Consider the following 21,985-nt stretch of genomic DNA (forward strand, 5'->3'; position numbering starts at 1 on the left):
AAAAGACATCAGAGAAGGAGGAGCACCTTTTAAAGACCAAGACGGTACCAGCTTGCATATAGGTCATAAATACCCGTGGGTCCTTATACATTACAATCACCGCGTTTGTGCTGCAAGGGCTATAAATCATGGCTCATTGGTACACCCACATTTAGGTCCATGGATCAACCAAAACAACATTCCACATTTATAAACTTAAAAAAGAGTTAGCTGATGAAATCGCTGGCAAAGAAAATTATGTATGTTCATACTATAAAATACTGGAATAAGAGAGCGAATAGAATCAGGAATCCGATGATTGAACTTCGTTGTTGCTAGCTAGACTTGTGTTGAAAAATTCGTAGACACATTTTTTGGCTGTGACCGTGCAATGGTGTAACAACCCAACTGCTTACAAATTGGTAGTAGCTACGTACAAAAACACAAATCTTTTTCAGCATACTTGGTGCCCAATAATACTCTAAATCAAACATGCTTAACTAAGAGTTCACGTGATTGCTTCCAGAAAAGAAGATGCATCTTATTAGTACTAGCTAAATTTGTCCATGGACCTAAAGGTTGATCTCAAGGTTCTTTTGGTAGCTTTCGTACCAATTGAAAATAAATCATGGTAGAATTTTGCACATCTGAGCTTTGGCTTCGATTTTACAAAGTTCCTCATGCCTCCTACTCCTATGTACTGAGAACGAAAGGAAATCCAGTCATGGTATTTAATTTTAAGATCTCATACAAGAATTTGAAGATTATATTATCAATCTAGATGATGACCTGCTCCATGTTACACACGAAGTGGAATATTTTGGCCCTATCTATGTGAAGACATATGTGAAGAGACATGAGAAGGAGGGGGCACCTCAAGGCGGTACCAGTTTACACATAGATCATAAATACCGGCGAATCTTTACATTGCAATCGCCGTGTTTGTGCTATAAGGGCTATAAATCATGACTCGTTGATACACCCACATGTTAGCTCTATATATCTACCAAAAGAATATTCCACATTTACAAACTTAAGAAGAATTAGCTGATGAAGTCATTGGCAGAAAAAGGTATGTTTGATCATAGGGTAAAATACTGGAAGAAGAGAGCAATTAAAATCAGGAATCCGATGATTGAAATTCATTGTTGCTACCTAGACTTATGTTGCAAAATTCGTAGACACATTTTTTGACGGTTACCATGCAATGGTGTAGCTCCCCGACTACTTACAAATTGGCAGTAGTTACGCATGACAACACAAATATTTTTCAGCACACTTTGGTGCCCAATAATACTCTAAGTCAAACAAGCTTGACTAAGAGGTTCTCACGTGATGAAGATGCATAGCTGAATTTCTCCCTTTCTTAATTGAACCTGCACAACGGCTATGATTTTTCGTTCTCGGTACCAATGGATGATACCAAATCCTCTCACAACGTTGTTGGAGTATGATGTCTAGCCGTCTTCTATAGTTCGGACTTTTGGATGAGTTGGTTGGAGTATGAATTCAATATGGTATCAGAGCCAAGAGGTCTTGAGTTCAAGAACCTGTCAACGCAGTATTAAATAAAATGATTATGCGGCCTATATTAATCCCACATCTAAGGACTAAAATAGCCTAGACGTGAGGGGGAGTGTTGAAATATATTGTCCACATTCCTCCATCAATTCGGACTGATGGATGGACTGATTAGGTGCATAAACTTACAACCAAATGGTTCACGGTTCAAAACCCAATAAACGCAATAATTAGTTGCGGCCTGCCCCCGCTTCCGCTGCCCACGTCATATATAACTTCAAAAAAGCATAGCCGTGAGGGGAAGTGCCGGAGTATGATGTCCGGCCCTCTTCCATAGTTCGGACTTTAATCTCCTCTCCCGACAGCGGAAAGCAATTCCCAAGCGTATATCGACATCGATCTACTCGAAAGCCGATGGTTCTAGCACGCCTAGAGCTGTTTCGATCCAGCGATGCACAACAGGTAGCGTGGTCAGGCACTCCATCATCATCCGTCCGGCACGTGCAGGCAGTCATGGACTTGGCTCCAATCAAGCGTATGCGTACGCGGCTACGCGACACCAGACGCTGCTCCATGAGGCCGGCTTCAAGAGTTGACGCCACACACGCAGGCCCACGAGCGACCGCTCCCTTCACTTCAAGCCACCCACGACTTCACGCGAAACGAGCGCATCAGCCCGAAAGAGGGGCCCCGAAACGTTTTCCTAGGGTTTCGAGTGGCAGGGCGGCGCACGAGGCGATCTCGAGGGCGCAAGTTTTAGGGTTTCAAGATCGCCGGCAATCATCTATCCTGCTCGTCCTGTTCCTGTTGCTCGCCTACTCGGGGTGATCAAGGGGGGACCTTGCGTCCTTTCCCACCCTTGGTGGCGCGATAGGAGAGGGGTCAGGGTTGGAAGGCCGGGCGAAGATGGCGGCGGAGTCTAGCGCCATGGGAGGAAAGAGAGATCAAAACAAGGGGACGGAGACGGTGGAGCAGATGATGGATCGGTTGGAGCTGACGGATAAAGAGAGAACAAAGCTAGTCATTGATGATGAGGAAGAGAAGACGGAGGAGGAGATCTATGCACTGATCGGCAAGGTACTACACCGAAGGGTGCTCCATGTGAATACCATCGGGGATGCGCTACGCCCAGCGTGGGGCAATCCGAAGGGGTTGAGTTTCAGGCCGTCGGGGAGAACGTTTTTGTGGCTAGTTTCATGAACAAAAGAGATAGCGATCGGATCTTGGAGGGAGGTCCATGGATGGTTGGAAAGCACTGTGTGGTGTTGGAGAGGTTTAACATCAGATCGAGGCCCTCTGAACTCAAGTTCGATAGGATCAAGATTTGGGCGCGGGTGGTTAACCTCCCGTTCAATCTGTTGTGCCCGCCATGGCCAAAGCGCATTGCAGCCATGGTAGGGGATGTTGTTACTCTGGATGCTGATGGGAAGGGCTTTGCGTTTGGAGATTGTCTCAGATTCAGAGTGTGGATTAAGGTGGATGAGCCTTTGATGCGGTGGGTGCAACTGGAGAAAGCTAAAAAGAAGGAGACTGAGTTTTTTGACATCCAATATGAGAACCTGCCCTATTTTTGCTTCTCCTGTGGTAAACTGGGGCATGCAGAGTTGGTATGCCCTACACCGGCAGGGAGAGATGAGTATGGGAGGCCACCATACCGTGAGGCCTTGAGGTATTTGTCAAACAAGAACAAGAGTTGGGGCAATGTACCAACCTATAAGTATGAGGCCACCGGAGATGAAGGGAGGCACAATGCATCAGAAGATGTGCAAGAAGAAGTGGAACCGGGTGATGAGGTGACTCACCAGAAAAGACAGGGAGGGGCAAGGTGAGGAATGCGATATACCAATTTAATGCTAGAGGAAGAGGCTCGAATGGAAGGGGTGGGCGCACGGGACGTGGCCACAATAGGGTGTATCGGAGGGTTGATATGAATAGCGCGGCCACACATGGTGGAGGACACAACAAGTTGCTTCTGCAAGATTCTGAAACTGTGTTAAGGAAGAGGCAAAGTGAGGAGCACGAGTCGTCGGACTCAAGAGAAGATAGTCGTGATTCAAAGAAAAAGAAGGCAGAGGAAGAGGCTGCACGAATTCTCGCGGAGGCTGATAATCAGCCCCGCGGGCCGCAATGAGATGCTTATCTTGGAACTGTCGCGGGCTTGGGAACCCGGAGACAGTTCGAGAGCTTCACGACCTCGTGAAGATGGAAGTTCCCGCCTTGGTCTTCTTGTGTGAGACGAAGATCGAGGGGAAGCGTGTTAGTGAGCTTACGACCAGGCTTGGGTTTGAAGGGTGTTGCCCAGTGAGTAGCGATGGGCTTAGTGGAGGGTTAGCTTTGTTTTGGTCAAAAGATATTGATGTAACCCTCAATAATTACTCGAACCAACATATTGATGTAATGGTTAAGAACGTCGGGAGTGATAATAAAGTTTGGCGGCTCACGGGCTTCTACGCTAAGGCTAGAAGAAGTGAACGCGTCGAAAGTTGGAACCTGTTGAGATGGCTTAAATCTCAGCATAATGTTCCGTGGATTTGTGGTGGTGATTTTAATGAGATCACAGACAATTCTGAGTATTTTGGAGCTCATGATCGGCCAGAATGGCAGATGGATGGTTTTCGTCAGTGTCTTGATGAATGTGAATTACTAGACCTGGGTTTCCAGGGGGTCCCGTTCACTTGGGATAACATGCAGCAAGGCGACGGCAATGTTAAGGTACGGCTAGATAGATTTCTAGCGAACCCGGCAATGATGAGCTTGTACTCGGCATCATTTGTTAAGCATGTTCCTTCCCCAAAATCGGATCATTGTATGCTGGCATTGCAATTGCTGGTTTCACCACAGGGGGCGGGGGAAGGGAGACGCAGATTCATATACGAGGAGGCCTGGCAGCTGGATGAAACGTATAATGATACAGTGGTCCAGGGTTGGCCCCGGGGAGCGGGGTCGCAAGGTTTGCATGGGCTAGGAGAGGCCCTATCGGCAATGCAGATCCGTCTTACAGATTGGAAAACAAAGAAGTTTGGTGATGTGAAACGCAAGATCAAAAAGATTCGTAAGGAATATGAGAAAGAGAGATCGAACTCCTTATTCAGGGGGCCGACGGGAAGAGACAAAGACTTAGCACGACAGCTCTCTGATCTCTTGCACAAAGAAGAAATTATGGCTCGACAGAGATCGAGGGCTGATTGGCTAAAGGCAGGCGACCGCAATACGGGCTTTTTCCAGGCGCGAGCGGCAGCCCGCAAGAGTAGGAACCGTATACGCAGTCTCCAAGCTGCGGATGGTTCGCTATGTGAAACCAAGGAAGCGATACATGCCGAAGTACAACAGTTTTACACGGAATTGTACACGGCTCAAGAATATACAGAAGTTGAAGCAGTTCTTCATCATGTGCCACATAAAATTACAAATGCTATGAATGAACGACTTGTCAGACCGTTCAAAGAGGAGGAGGTGAAGGCTGCATTGTTTGCTATGGGACCTACAAAGGCGCCCGGATGTGATGGGTTTCATGCTGGATTCTATCAGAAACATTGGGAGCTGATTGGCCCAGATGTTACACTGGCTGTCCTCAATTTCCTCAATGGAGGACAAATGCCGAATGAAGTGAACAGTACGGTTATTGTGCTTATACCCAAGGTGAGAAATCCGCAGAATATCACACAGTATAGGCCAATTTCTTTGTGCAATGTTCTTTATAAGCTTTGCTCTAAGGTGCTAGCTAACCGGTTAAGGGAGATTCTTGACGAGATAATTGCAGAGGAGCAAAGTGCATTCGTTCCAGGGAGACTTATTACCGACAACATCCTAGTCGCCTATGAATGTGTTCATTCCATGAGGAGGAAAAGGGGTAAGCAGGGATGGTGTGCGGTTAAAATAGATATGATCAAGGCGTATAACCGAGTAGAATGGGCATATTTACAGGGAATTATGCATCAACTTGGCTTTCATGAACACTGGATATCACTTGTTATGTCTTGTGTGACCACCGTGAGTTTCCAAGTGAAGGTGAATGGTGAGCTACTGCCGGCTTTCTCGCCCTCTAGAGGATTTCGACAGGGAGATCCCATCTCGCCCTACTTATTTCTCCTTTGTGGGGAGGGCCTCTCTTGTATGTTGCAAAACTATGATGGAGGGTGGATTGATAGGGGCATCAGAGTTAGTAACACTGCCCCATGGATCTCACATCTGTTATTTGCAGATGATTGCTTGATCTTTATGAAGGCTGATTCCAGAAGTGCCACAAGGTTGAATGATATACTTGAACAATATAGTGTGGGCTCTGGACAGAGTGCCAATAAGATGAAAAGCTCGGTATTTTTTAGTCCTAACAGCGGGGCTTCTGTTAAGAGGGGTGTTAAAAACGCTCTTCAGATACATCGCGAGGCTATGTCGGAAAAGTATCTTGGCCTTCCTACGGCGGCGGGCAGAATTACGGAGCAAAACTTTGAACATATCAATGAGCGGTCGAGGGCGAAGGTGCAAGGGTGGTGTGAAAGGAAGATGTCTTGTGCTGCAAGAGAAGTTCTCTTAAAATCTGTTGTCCAAGCTCTACCGGCCTTCTCTATGAGTTGTTTTAAACTCACAAAAGGCTTGTGCAAGAAACTGACAGCAAACATGTCAAAATATTGGTGGGCTGGAACACTAGATACGAAGGGAATGCATTGGCAATCTTGGGAGAAAATGTGCATTGCAAAATCAAAAGGAGGGATCGGTTTTCGTGACTTTGAGACTTTCAATGACGCAATGCTAGCAAAACAGGCATGGAGAATACTTGAAAACCCAAACAGCCTGTGTGCTCATGTGTTAAAGAGAAGATACTTCCCAAATGAGGAGTTTCTTACAGCCGGATGCCCCACGAGTGCATCAAAAACTTGGAAGGCTATTATAAAAGGAAGGGAGATGCTCAAGTCGGGTCTGATCCGGCGAGTGGGAGACGGGACTACGACTGAGGTTTGGCACGATCACTGGATCGATGGAAGCTGTTCCATGAAACCATTGGGAGCGCTGAAACCGAACTCCATTCAGCTAGTCTCAGACTTGATCGATCCTGTTTCTAATCAGTGGAAGACTGAGCTGATCAGGTCGGTATTCTTACCCCCTGATGTGGATGCCATTTTGGCTATGCCACGGCCGAGCAGATTGCTGGGCATGGGCGTGGGAGAAGTCCGGCCTATTTACTGTACGCTCGGCGTATAGGCATACAATGGAAGAAAAGCGGCAGATGACGGTGACAGAGGGCTCATCGGCTGGTGAGGAAGGAACATGGCGAGCTCTGTGGAAACTTAATGTTCTGCCCAAGATTAAGGTATTTTGGTGGCGAGTGCTAAAGGGTTTCCTACCCAGCTATGGAGAACTTAAGCGGAGGCATATAAAGCAACTACCAAACTGCCCAATGTGTGGCCATGATAATGAAACCCTGGTTCATTCATTGATGGAGTGTGACCATGCTAGGCGCTTCTGGGAAGCGGCAGAGCGATTCTTTGATGTAGCCATGCCAAGACTCAACCCAATAACTTGGTCCCGGGATATACTGGACCATAACATGATAAAGAAGGAGGCAGCGGCAATCATGATAACAGTGATGTGGGCAGTGTGGCATTCAAGAAATAGCTACACACATGGTGAGAAGCAGTACCAACCAATGCAATCCATGATAACCATAGAAGAGATTGTTCGAGCTCTGGAGGTTCCAGCAACCGGCAGGATTCAATCTACTACCCAACCAAGGTGGAAGCCACCGGATGTAGGATGGATGAAAATCAATACAGATGGAGCTACGGGGTCAGAGCATAGAAGAGGTGGTGCAGGTTTCGTAATCCCGGATCACCAGGGGGCGTTCGTGAAAGCAGGGTGTTCACGCTACGATGGAGTTTCGGACCCCCTCACGATCGAGCTTCTCGCTTGCAGACATGCGCTTGCAACAGCGCATGATTCTGGCCTTGAGTACGTGGAAATGGAGACGGACTGTCAGCAAATTCAGACTTTATGGGCTGCCCCACAGAAGTCGAGTTGTTTCCATATCATCAGAGAGATGCGGGATATGAGTAATTTCTTTCAGGGATTCAAGCTTCGGTATGCTAGCCGTCGGACTAATTCGGCAGCCCACCGTGTAGCTAGGCATGCATTAAAGCTTTCTGTATCTATGCTTATGTACAATGTAATCCCTGGGTGGCTGACTGAAATTATGCAGTCAGACATGCTAGCGCCTAATGAATAAAGAGCCGTAAGGGCGTTTTAGCTCCAAAAAAAAAAGCGCATCAGCCCGACATCTCCTGAACGATCGACACGCATTCTTCCGGCCGCAGCGCGCAGCAGGACCACGCTCCTCCCTCTGCAGCCTGCGCGGACGATGGACACTCGCCATCTCCGAGCAAGCGTCATCTCCGGGCGCAACGCGCGACAGCGACGATCCCACCGATCCATGCATGCATGCATGCATGGAGTGAAGTCTATTTTTTTTTGAAAGGAGTGAAGTCTATTTTAAACCTTGAGGATGAGGACGACGCAAATGAACCCCGACGACGTCTGAATGCCTGAAGTCCATACCCTGATCTAAACGATCCCGGTCATTTTTGACCTTTGGTGTGTATCCAAACAGGGGGATTCACATGAGGCTCGGGGAAGACTGGGATCAGGGGAGTGAGTCAATTACCTGCAATGGACCATGGGCCATGCATGCACATGGCTGATGGCTTTCCTTCTCGTTCAGCAATGCAACAAGAGGCATCAATTCCAACAAGATGCTCCAACATTGTCCAGGACGACGACAAGGCGGTCACGGCAGGGTGCCTCGCACGCGGCATTGAACACAAGATGTGGGAGAAGATGTGGTAGTCTCGGGCTCTCAGCCACGAGCTTCACCGCCTTGGAGTACACCGGGCTCGGGTTCTTGGCTACGCAGGCGATCGGGGTGGAGCAACGAGCATGTAGCGTTTGTTTGCCCGAGCGTCCATGTACACCGGGATCAGCATGGCAGCAAGCAGTGGCATTTTGGCGTCCTCGTCTCGCCGAGCACACCGCCGACCAGAGCCTCCGCGGGCACCCCATCGCGCAAGCTATCGTCGCAGGAGAAGCGTGCACCCCGTGACCTCATCCGCGGGAGGAGGCGCGCGTCGTCCATGCACACTCCGAGGCGCGCGGTCGCCAAGGATGGAACAAGCGCCGGCCAGTAACGCGTAGCCGGCAACGCCACAGCACGGGGCTCCATCATTCACTTGCACCACTGCATACCAACACACTCAACTCCGCCCCTGCCGCCAGCTTCTCGAGCAGCGGCAAGCCACGAACGGGCTCGTCGCTGAGGTGGCCGAGGCGTTCCCACCATGCAGTACGCGGAGCGGCGGAGGCCAAGCCATTGCTTCCGGGGAAGAAGACGACGCCCGCGCGGAGTGCTGACATAGGAGTCATTTATTTGGTCAAAGTCAAAATCCCAGCCTTCCCTGTGCCACGTCATCAAATCCACTCCTAAAAATGCCTCAAGGTCAGAAACAACCGGGATCAATGAGGTCAGGGTATGGATTTCAGGGATTTCGACGTCAGGGTTTATTTGTGTCGCCCTCTACAACATCAAAGTTTAAATCAGACTTCAACTCTCCATGCATGTGCAGCAAGGAGAAACCAATCCAGCCAAAGGTGCGTGCATGGGTTATGCAAGGATTTTAATGCTTGCAGTGCGGACGGCAGGAGCACTACATCAGAAACCTACGCAGCTTCATCGAGCCAACCGACACCATCTGCACGGCGAGTGACTACGCCGAGCCACGCCATGACATCAAGCTGTACATCTACATCGCGCCCAAGGAAAAAAAATCTTCGTCGAGAACAACATCAACATGCATCATCCACACCTCAGGCCGGTGTGAAAAGCGATGCAATTCTTTATCGACTTCTCCAACGTGACATGGCATAGACACTTGGTTGCCGCGAGGGACGCCTTTAAGCGACGCATCACCGTCGACACGCTGCTGCTACGTCATCGCCGACACTTCATCGCCAAGGTCTTCATCAACGTACGTGGTCTTCACAATATCAAGTCGACACACCGCCGCCGTCTCGTCCACAAGATGAACAACTAGCATCCTCTGACAGATTTTTCTGCAAGACGTGACCACGACAACGGCAATGACCGCGTCAAGACGACGACATCGACCGCATCATCCACGACGACTACCACATCGATCATGACTACTACGACCATGGCTACATCACGATCGGTGACCTCGACATCGATCACACGACTATGTCTACAGCAACACATCGGCAACAACTCCAGCCAACAACGTCCATGTCGTCACCAGCATCCACGCCACTCCTGCTGTGACTGCGGGAGGGAATTTAGAAAAGGCAAGGGAGGCACTAGAAGGGGACGGTGATGTCACCGCCCTATGTGCCAACCCATTAGAGACGCAGTTGATGATGGCGCAGTGGAGAAGACGACGAAATCACAAGACTTTAGATTCAGTTGTCATCGTCCGCTTCACTCCCGCTACGACTGAGGTGGGATGTTAGAAGTATATTGTATTTAAGATAGAGATATAATATATTAAATCATGTATGACTTGCCCTCTACTTCAAGGCTCTCCCCCTCAAATGTATTTCTATATATACCCTACACAAGGGTCAAATCAATATAACGAATATTATAGATTTTATATTTTCTACAAACGTTGGTTCCTTAATTTGGTTACAATTGGAATCTGATGTTATTTTCAATTTGGATCAGAACTTCATCATTCAATCAAGTTGAACCAATTTTGACGGAAAATGATTATGGAAGGAGACAGAGCATGGCAGGAGATGCGTCAGGCCGCTTGAGTGCGGTTTAAGGCGGGAGGCACCGTGATGAAATCATCAAGGAAGTAGTGACATGTAGGGTTAAGCAGCATCGTCGTCTCGCTGGTTAAAATTCAGCTATGTTCACGTGTTTCAAAAATATGTTCGTGAGATTTAAATAAAATATTTATATACTTTTTAGGAAAATTAAGTACTTTGAAAACACGTTCCGTATTTTGCAAAAAAAATGTTTCGTGCCATTAAAGAAAATGTTCAACGTGTTTTTGAAAAATGTTTATCATGCATTCAAAAAAGTTCAAAACATGTATTTTAAAAAATATTGAAATTTTATCAAAAAAAATTTAAAATGTATAAACAATGTACAACATGTATGGAGAAAGGCAGATGTGCATTAAAGAGAAAAGAAGCATAAGAAAGACACAAAGTACCGCCTCGCAGCAGGCGATCGCCAGATGACCGGCCCAATAGGCTATCTGGTTTGGCGAGTGATCTGCGCTGACGCACCGGCCCAAAGTTTGGGCCGGTCACACCCTAGCCGCAGGATGCCATTTGTCCTGGCCGTTTGATCTAGCGGAAAAAAAAAGATTTATCCCAGATCTTCTTCCTGCTCACGCAGCTCCCCGCATCTTCGCCGTCTCACGCAGCTCCCCTTCGGTGGCCTTCCTCGTTGTCGGCCCCCACCCTCGCAGGTCGTCCTCGTCGTTAGTCCCCACCCTCGCCGGTCGTCCTCGTCACTGTCTCGACCCATGCAACAGATGCACCTGCAGTTGCAGCTCTCACCGGCTCCGGTTGTAGCTCTGCCGCCGCCCCTCGCCTTTGATGCTAGCTAAACGGAATTGCATTGACAACTCCCACCAGCCAATCACGCCATTGAATGGATGTAGCAAAAAACTTCGCCGGTCGTAGCAAAACCCGACTACGGTTGCAGCAAATCACCATCGCCATCGTCGCGAGATCGCAGCTCTGCCTTGATGGATGTAGCAAAAAAGTTCACCGGTAGCATCAACAACCACTTACGGGTTGCAGCAAAATCATCGTCGCCGCCGTCGCGGATCGCAGCTTCTGCTTGATGGATGTAGAGAAACACTTCACCGGTAGTAGCAAAAAATGACTACAGTTGCAGCAAATCGCCGTCGCCGCCGACCCGATTGCAGCTAATCCTTAAATGGTTGTAGAAAAAAAATCCGCCCGTGGCTCCGCCATAGTCGGTTGTAGCACCCATAGTCTTGGTTCCAGCAAAAAGTCGCCGGTGATAGCTCCGCCATAGCCGTCGTCGTACCTTCTTGACCATAGCCGTTTTTACCATGGGAGGTCTCCGTTTCCCTGCCACCGATGGAAACATCAAGCTTCCCAGGACGTCACCGTGTCCCCCGCAGTCCTGCTTTCAAAAAAAGCATCGTCGGAGTTGCAGTAGGATGCGCCATGTTCGAGACCTCGTCGTCGATGGTGCGGAAGCAGGGGAGAAGAAGGGGTCGTGGTCCGGCAGAAGAGGATAAGGTCGTGGGGCGATGACGAGTAGCTGCATGGGCCCGCAAGCAGCGGTGAGTGCCTAAGGCGTCCGGCGGAACGGTTCAGCCGGCGCGCCATTTATAAAAGTTTTCCATCTGATTTTGCTTAGTTTTAGATTAGGCAAGATATAGCTCCCGCATGACTCACTCCTAAAAATACTTACGCGTGAGACAAGTTTTTTCGGACGAAGGGAGTAGTAGACTAGTAGTAGTTTTAAGTTGCACGGTGTTGTTGTTACTGCATCACCGGGCTCGACGGATTCCAAGTGTTGGCACAGAACAAAGCGAGCCTTGTCTTGCGTGACGCGTGGCCCATGCGCATCAGGCGACGGCAAAACTGGCTGGTGCAACGAGGCTCGGCTCGGCTTGGCTTGGATGCAGACTTTCTTTCCTTCCCATGCCAGCGCGTCGTCTTGTGTGGGTCGAGGCTGCTGGCCCCGAGCGCAGCGCCGTGTGGTGTGGCCGTGAGCGCCACCGGCTTCACGCCCGCGTCGATCGAGGAGACGATAAATTTAACGTGACCCGATCACCTTGCTGGTATGGTGTGGATCGCGACCTGCCCGTCTCCGGCGCTGCGACAAATGGAAGGTGGAGCTGAGCCACTCCTTTCACCTCCGCTCGCGAGACCAGGTCAAACACTGACAGAGTAGCCGACAAGATGTGCCAACAAGAAAACCAAAACAACCATTCAGGCGTCGCCAACGGAGAAGCTAAGGGCATCTTCAGCTGTTCGGCCCCCAGGACGCCTAAATAGAGCGGTCTGGGGACGCTAGCTCCCAGTCACGTCCCCAAACGCCGATCTCAGGATGTGGGAAATTTAAACTAGGTCGTTCCCGCTCATAAAAGACGCCATAAATTCGGCGATTGGACGTAGTCTGGCGTTATAAAAAACAAAGCGCCGCATGCCGCAAGTTCGCGTGCGCAACGAATCACTCGGCGGGGTCGGCTCCAGGCGTTGGCGGAGTCGTCGTGCGCGGGCTCGGCTGTGTCGGAGCTGCTTCGGTGCTGGGCTGTGTCGGCGCGGCTTCGGTACTGCTGGGCGGCGATGTAGAGGCGTCGTTCGGGCTTGGCGTCCGTGTGGCCGTGGGCGCGGGAGCTGGCGTCGTCGGCATCGTCGGTATTGCCGCCTGCATCTGGTTCAGGATGAGGCCGCGCTCCGCCATGTACCACGCCCTGAGCTGCTCGTCGTTGCTCTGGAGCATGTCCGCCCCGCCCATCAGAAAAACCATGTCGGTGTTCCTCTTCTTCGCGGCGACGTTCGTCCGGAGCAGGTCGACGTTGGTCCGGAGCAGGTCGAGCTTGATGGCGCTGTTCGTCATCAGCGACGACCACCGCGCTAGGGATGGCAGTTTTGCCCATGGGTATGGGTACCCTACCCGAAAACACTGGGTATGGGCAAGACTTGAAGAGATTTTCTACCCACGGGTAATGGGTACCCATACCCACAAAATATATGGGTAGGGCATGGGTAAGATATTGTGCCCATGGGTAACCCAATGAATACCCAATAAAAATTAATAAATGAAAATAACTCCTATAACATGTGGGGTTAACATTCAACTCATATGGTCCAACCCTGAATCTTGTATTCCTTAAACAAGTCATAGCTCATAGGCTTATAATCACCTGCTCGCCACTCCTCATACATCCCATGTGACTCCTCAAAAATAAGAAATATCGACTCTTCGCTACCAGACTCTTGTCGAACACTCGATTCAGCGATCCCCAATTCCCACCACCGCCTTCCACTACGTCGGCCTTCCACCAACCGCTGCTCATACTCCCCTGATGCCTCCAAGCGGCCACCCATTGGAGGAGGCCACATACATGCTATACTACTCTATCATGATCACTTGAATTTTGAACTCATTTCTCTACCTCTTAAGAATTTGAATGCTATATATTGTACCCAATGGATACCCATTGGGTATAGGATACCCGATGGGTATGGGCATGAGTGTCAGTTTATACCCATGGGTATTGAAATGGGTGGGTATAAAAAGTTTCTATGGGTATGGGTTTGGGTAGAAGGAGGTTGTACCCGCCCATATCCTACCCATTGCCATCCCTACACCGCGCCTCGGTCTTCTCTTCATGTAGGACGGTCCGGGCCTGGGCGTCGGCGAGGCAATGCTTGATGGACTCCTGCACTCGCGCGGTTGCCGCGTCGGCGTTTTTCCCCTTCTTTGTAAATTTGTGGCCGTCCGGCCGCCCCTCTGACGCGCCCGGAGTCGTCGTGTCTGGCTTGTATGTCTCCTTGGCCTTGTCGAGGGTACGTCGGACTTCCGCCCACTTCTCGCACTTGTCAATGCGCTTGTAGACATGGAGGTACTTGAAGTCGGCGTCGAGGTTGTCGCGCCGATACATGGTGAACATGCGCAGCAACTGCGCGGAGGAACAAACAGTTGGCGGGCGGCGGGCGTAGACGACGAAGAGATGCGGGCGAACGTCGTGCGTACCTGATCCTCAACGCTGGCGCCGCTCTCCGGGCAAGCCGCGACCTCCTCGACGATTCCATGCCATTTGTTGCACGGCCCCTGGATACGCCCCCAATGGTTCGCCATCGCCTTGGAGCCGCGCTGCATGTAGACGCCTTTGAAGTAGGGGTCGACGAGCTTCCGCTCGTCGAACTCGGCCTTGATGCGGTCCTAGTACGTCTCGAAGCTCTGGTTCGTGCCGGTGGTCGGGTCGAGGCAGACGACTTTCCATGCTTCGGCGAGGCATTCCTCCTTCTTGGACGTCCACTTGATGCGCGGATCGCCTGGCCTAGCCGCCCACTTCTTCTTCTGGCGCCCCTTCGTCGGATCAGGAGCCGGCTCCTCCTCCTCCTCGTTCTCCTCCTCCTCGTCGTCCTCCTCCTCCTCCTCGGGTTCGTGCGCTTCGTGCGCGTCCTCGCCGTAGCGTAGCCGACCTCGGCCTCCATGTCGCCGCTGAGATCCACTACCTCGTCCTGGGTGGCGAATCCGGGAGACGCGGCGGCCGCGGTCGATCCTGTCGCGATGATGTCGTCCATGTCGGCTCCTGTGTCGTCGGTGTCGCCGAGGTGCGAGAAGGGCAGCGGTCCACGACAGAGATGGGGCGTCGGTGTGGACGCGCAGGCGGGCGGCGAGTAGTTGTATGGAGGGTACTGCACGCCGACGAAGGCGGGCGAGGGTGTGCGCGTCGCGGGGTGGCCATGGGGGAAGGTTACGTTTGGGTTGAACCTACCGTGCGCGTCGCCGTCGGCGTAGCCGGACGACGACGATCCCCATGGAGATCCGACGCCTTGCTGTCCCCAGGGCGCGTACTGGGCGTGGCTGACGACAGGTGGATTCATCATCCCCGCGTGGTCGACCGATGAGGAGGACGCCGCCGCGCGCGCCGCGTTGTCGCGGGCCTTCTTGGCGATGGCCCTGTTCCGCCGGTCGGCGGTGACTGCGTTGCGTCGCTGAACTTCCACCCTCCACTCGGCGTTCGACATGCCCGGTGACTTCAATGGCGGCGCCCTCCGCTTCCTCTGCTTCGGATGGGCCATGGTGCCAGTCGTGCTTGCCGCCGCGCGCGGCATGGCGTACTTCTTCGGCGGCATGGCGGCGACTGGAAGGCGAGCGGGAGGGGGTTTGGCGGGAGAAAGGGAGGGAATGGCGGGAGGAAGGCGAGCGAGCGGGAGGAATGCGAGGGAAAAGCGTCAAGAAACGGTGGGAAAAGGCCCTCGGGTCGCCGCCAGGGTGGACCCACGCGCCTTTTTCACTTGTGCCGGCTCCCCAACCGCCCCCTAGGGCGCCGGGTTCGGCCTGGGTCCGCCGGCACCAGTTTTGGCCCGAGCCGGCGAAAAAGGGCTTCTGGGACGGGACTGGGCCTTTTTTTGGCGCCGGCACGGCAAAAACGGCTGGGGAGGGCCTGTTGGGGGCGCGGCTGGAAATGCTCTAAGCAAGGGAACTGCGCTTCTTCTTGTGAACAACTTTATTGATCCATACATGCACGGATGAAAAGATATGCACCGCACAAAATAGTACTGTATATTATTATCTCTCCATAATAATAAAGCACGGATTGACTCCGTGGGTTCACCGTCACAATACACTTTTCCCCATGATTTTACGCTTTCAGTTTGAATTTAAAACATATTCGAGGTGGTACTAAATTTTGTCTCCGTCCACCGTTTCACCACCCTTCGTACCTCAGTTTTGCATCAGTTTCGTTAGCAAACGAAACAGCCCATGACCTGGCACACCAAATCAGGCCCAACTATCCCAGTTAAGGTTAAATCTTCCTCGCTAGGGGAATACCTGCCCGTCCAACATGTATAGCCAGCTAGGACGCGCTGCATGTACAAAGTAATAATAGTCCCACCCCGCTTCTTTGCACCCGATTCCATCTACTTTTATATGTCAGCGGCCTTGTTGCATCAGAAGCCAACATGCATAGAATCGAAACAGATCAAAGAAGAGGGAACAAATCCACATAAATCTTATTAACCCTGGCGGGGGACACACAACAAGCATAGGACCGAAACATATCAAAGAATAGGGAACAAATCCACACAAATCTTGTTATATCCCAGGTGGATACACAACTGGCAGTGTCCGGGACGACGATTGCACACCGGGCACGACGAGTGCTCGCACAGCCAGGTACCGATGCAGCTGCCCAGGAAGAATTGCCTACACGCCGACGGCATGCGCACAACGTCGCCGTGCTCAGGCACACCACGCACTCCACCGACATCACCCTCCCCTTGCTGCCCCTCCTCCTCTTACTATTGGTGCTCCGGCAGCCACCATAGCTTCCCAATGGCGAGGGGTGACGGTGTTGGCGCCACTCGTCTCTGTATGTGAAGGTGAGAAGTGCGGTGATGTCCTCAGCCCGAGGTGGGTTCCGGGAGGCGGGCCGTGGCTGGTGCCATGGAGCTCCCGCCACTCGCACAAGAGCGACTGGCCGTAGCGGATGGCCAAGTAGAACACGATGCCGACAAGGACATCGATGATGATGTACATCAACGTCAGGTTAGAGCAGGTGTGTTATACTTCCGTGGACCTTCTTTTGGGGCCTCTAACGGGGGTGTACATCGTACTGTCTGTCTTTCATTGCTTCACCGCTCCGTCACGGCAGCCGCTTGCTCGATGTCCGCCGTCTGGCAGCCGCACTGCTGCCGCTAGCTAGGATTCATGGCGTCTGGCGTGAGTAGCTCGCTGGGGGCTGGCTCCTGGCTGGTTGCTCGATCGGTTCATGCCGTACTGCCTATTTTTTTAGCAACTCATGGTGTACTGGCTTGGTGCTCGATGGGGCCAAATAACTGGTTGCATGGCCCATTTAAACAACCAACTGGCCCTTTTGATTTCTACTGCATTTTTTCCTTTGCATGGAAGTAGTTAACTAGCCAAAGCAAACCATGTACGCATAAATGTAGAAGCAAATTAGTCATTAGCCGACCTGACGTGGCCGCCGTGAATTAATCAGCCAACCTCCTATACATGGAGACGATGAGCTGATGAGATTGGAGAGAAGGCTAACAGCGCAACGTCCTTCGCGCTAGCCTGGAATTTGAAGGAGATGTGAAGTCAGGGAAGAAAGTGCATTGAGATGTGTGCTAAACATGTGTCGTATTATGTACATGGTCCCATGTTATAAGCAAAAAAACCCGGCTTCATAAGATTTTTTTCCCGTCATGTGGCAATGCCGTCATGGACGACAACCTCCCATAGGGAAACCGATCGAGCTGCAATCTGAAGGAAAATATAACAAGTTGCCCGCTCAAGCACAACCTAAGTAGGCAGGATCATACTAAGAAGGTAAATAAGGAGAGAGGAGATTTAGCATGCAATTTACTTTGTGAATGCACCGTCGATCCATGACAAGTACACTCCACAGAGCTCTACATCAGCAGTCGAGGTAAATTGGTATTCTGTGAATATAAAAACGCTTTAAATATTTAAATTGTTCAATTCTTTATAAAATGGTAATGAACATTTCATTTATAAACAATGCGCTATGAATATAGTTGTTCATATTTTTCTTATGTTGATCTATTTCTGAAGGGATGAACATGTCTCCAGAGAAAAAGACACTGTAATTGACACCGACACAAATCCACTTCTTTGAGGTCAGTTGTTCTATTATTTTATAATTGAAATGTAGCACTTCATACACATCGTTTTGTATGTTTAAGACCGTCGGCAAATAAATTACATAACTGATGCTATGAGGAATGCCTCGGTGACGCGCGCGCAGAGAGAGAGTATTTTAGTGAAGCAGCAAAATATAGTCTTGAGCCATTAGACTTAGGGAGTACTTTTTTATTTTTTTCCATTGCAACGCACAAGCCTTTTTGCTAGTCAAGCAAAATGGAGGAGAGTAGTCGGACCAGGAGAAATTGTTGAGCCATTGTGCAGGGGCATTGGGCCCGACACAAGGTTCTGTTCAGTAGCTTACGCACCGATTGAAAATCCATCACGGCAGGATTTTGCACTTCGTAGTCTTGAATTCGATTTTACAAAGTTCCTCATGCCTCCTACTCCTATGTACTGAGAACGAGAAAAACTCATGTCCTGGGTATTTAATTTTAAGATCTCATACAAGGTTTTTGAAGATTATATAACCAATCTAGATGATGATCAGCTCCATGCTACACACAGTGGTATATTTGGGCCCTATCTATGTGAAAACATCTGTGAAGAGACATCGGAGAAGGAGGGGCGCCTTTTAAAGACCAAGATGGTGCCAGCTTGCACATAGATCATAAATACCGGCGTATCTTTACATTGCAATCGTTGTGTCTGTGCTGCAAAATCATGGCTCATTGGTACACCCACATGTTAGCTTCATATATCATCCAAAACAATATTCCACAGTTGTAAACTTTAAAAACAGTTAGCAGATGAAATCGTTGGCAAAGAAAATTGTGTTTGATCATACCATAAAATACTGGAATAAGAGAACGATTAGAATCAGGAATCCGGTGATTGAAATTCGTTGTTGCTAGCTACTTGTGTTGTGTCGCAAAAATTTGGTTTTTTTAATCATTTATGCCACTAGTTGTGTCTCACTACTCAGTTTTGCCATTAAAAATTATAAGTGCTAAAAATGTCATCGATTCATGAGATGTTTTCTCAAAGATGCCATTAGATATCTCAAAAATGTTATCGTTTCATTAGATGTTTGCTCAAAAATGTCATTAGACATCATTATTGTCAGGTCAAACTCGTTGACCATGTTATATGACAAAAATACCCCTATACCCACATGTCAGCTCTCTCTATCTCACAATGATAAGTGTGGACCCCACTTGTTAGGAGTAAGCAAGCGAATAATTTTAGAGAAAATAAGAACGTTTATGGGATCAAGTGGGACCCATACTTTATTGTAGTGAGATAGAGGGAGAGCAGACATGTTGGTCTATAGGTATTTTGGTCATTATGACATGGCAAACGAGATTTGAGCTGACAATCCTGGTGTCGAGTGTCATTTTTGAGCATGTGCCTAATGAAGAGATGACATTTTTGAGCAGTTGAAATTCCTAATGGCAAAACTGAGTAGTAAGATACAATCAATGGCATAAATGATAAAAACACAAAAATTGGTAGACCCAGCTTTTCGCGATGACCGAGCAATGGTGTAACAACCCAACTGCTTACAAATTGGTAATAGTTACGCACGACAAAACAAATCTTTTTCAGCACACTTGGTGCCCAATAATACTCTAAATCAAACATGCTTAACTAAGAGCTCTCACTCAATTGCTTCTGCAAAACAAGATGCATCTTATTAGTATTAGCTAAATTTGTCCCTTTTTTAAATGGTCCTTCATAATGGCTATTATTCTTGGTTCTCAGTACCGATGGCTGATGCCAAATGCTTTGATACGTTGATTCCTTAATTTGGTTACAAATGGGAACTGATGTTATTTTCAATTTGGATTTACAAATTCATCGTTGCAATCAAGTTGAACAAACTTAGACAGGGAATGATTATTGAAGGGGACATAGTGTGTGGGGAGGAGATGTGCATGGTCGCTTGAGTGCAGTCAAAGGTGGGATGGCGCTGTGATGAAACTATCGAGGAAGTAGCGACGTGTGGTGTTGACCGGCGCCGTTATCTCAATCGTCGCCACATTGCGCTAGTTACGAGAGGGATGAGGATCCATAGTGACGATCTGACAACGCACGTTAAGAATTAAAGATGGTGTCATGTAGGGACATGGCACTAGTAGAAAAAGGGTCTTCTGTCCTGTTGGTAAGGACCTTTTGTCTCGGTTTTTGAAGCGGGACTAAATGGTCGTTACTAATGTCCTGATTCTTTAGTCCCGGTTTAAACAAGAACCGAAACAGATGGGCCTTCACGTGGCCGGTGCGCCGAGCCCAGGCAGGAGGGCCTTTGGTCCCGGTTGGTGGCACCAACTGGGACCAATAGGCATCCACGCGTTAGCATTTCAGGGGCTGAGGTTTTTGCTTTTTTTTGAAAGGGGGTGGGGGGGTGGGTTGGGGGGTTTTTGGGAGGTTAATTTAGGTGTTTCATATATTGTGTTAGCTAGCTAATTAATAGAGAGAAGTGTCCTCTCTTATGTCCGTGCTTGGTCGATGCTACGTACTATATACGTATAGAGAGGACTAGACAGGCTAGCTAGCTAGTAAGCAAACGAAGGAAACAGAAGATCGTCATGAACATATATGCATACAGAGAGAAGTGATATCGACCACCTCTCCTTCTCCGAGAGATTGGTCGAACAACAAGTTCTCGTATATCTATCCGACACTACCGGCTACATATATACAATAATTATCTCTTACAATATAATCTGCGAATTATATACGAACACAGGATCCACATAGTATTCTCCGTCTTCAGCGATCACGTGGTCAAGGAAAAATGCCGCCAATTCCTCTTGAATTGTTCGCATACGATGTGGTGCTAGGAGTTCATCCCGCATCCGAAAGATCTAATTTGAAGAAGGGGGTCAATACATACATACATACATACATACATACATACATACATACATACATACATATATATATATAAATGAAACTCAACACAAATGATGGTAATAAAATAAAATTGTGAATATTATTGCTTACGCACTTCATATTGTTCGTCAGAGTACCCTCGTTCACAGGTCGTGTGGCGGATGGACTCGCAAACGTAGTATCCACAGAAATCATTCCCTTGTTCCTGCCACAACCACTTTACAAGAAATAGAGGTCAATCAAACTGATAAGCAAGCATGCCAAATGGTATTGATGAAACTAGCGCTTGAATCACTAGGAGATGCGCGGAACATGTTACTATAGTACTTACTTTCGGGTGTCTAAATTGCAGCTTCTTCGGCAGTCCCTGAGCTTTTTTGGTGAATTTTCTCCAAACCCCGCCAGACAAAGAAAACAATTACTTGATATCAGGAAATGAACAAAGTTGCTGATATGGTAAATAATGATCGATTTAACTTACTTCTCGAGCATTTGAGTCATGTCCGCATAGTCCTGGGGATCTTTTCGTCTCGAGTCTAAGACGGTTACTAGTCCCTGCTCAAGCTTAATCTCTAGGAGAATATAGTGAAACCTGTGCACGCATGCATAACTCATCAATTACATTACTATAACCTGGACTAATAAAGGAAATCGAATATGCACAAGACAGTAAGACTCACTTGAAGTTGTAAGGAAAGAGTATTATATCTTTGTTTTTATTTATTAACAACGATCGTAGCAAGTTGGCCTCGGTATCTTCGGCACGATATTTAACCACAGTTGCATCTATGAGATTTGTGTTAATGAACCCAATATCACCGATTTGTCTTTTCTTCAATTCGGCGATCTTCAATCTGCATAATATAGTGAGGATAATTATAAATACATGCAATGAAAGAGTTGACCTATATAGAGAGACTTAATGACAGAAGTAGTACTACTTACAGACAGTAGCAAGTGACCGTTGCTTTATCGAGGGCCTTTTGATTGAAAAACTGGAAGAACTCCTTAAATGGAACATTCAACAGTTCAATTCCAACGAGGTCATGCTCCTCTCTAACTCTCAGCGTCAAAGTATTCCTCCCCCCAGACTCTCTGCAGGTTTTCATATACCAATCATGGAATCTTCGCATCATCGTTGTTAGAGATCTTTCTTCTTTGACGAGAGGCTTCCCGTACTCGTATTTGTGTTCCTCCACCTCCAAGAACTCATAATGTATATCGTCGGGCAGGTAATCT

The sequence above is a fragment of the Triticum urartu genome, chromosome 3A (assembly GCF_056163025.1).
Source record: "Triticum urartu cultivar PI428250 chromosome 3A, HENAU_Tu73, whole genome shotgun sequence".
Lineage (NCBI taxonomy): Eukaryota > Viridiplantae > Streptophyta > Magnoliopsida > Poales > Poaceae > Triticum > Triticum urartu.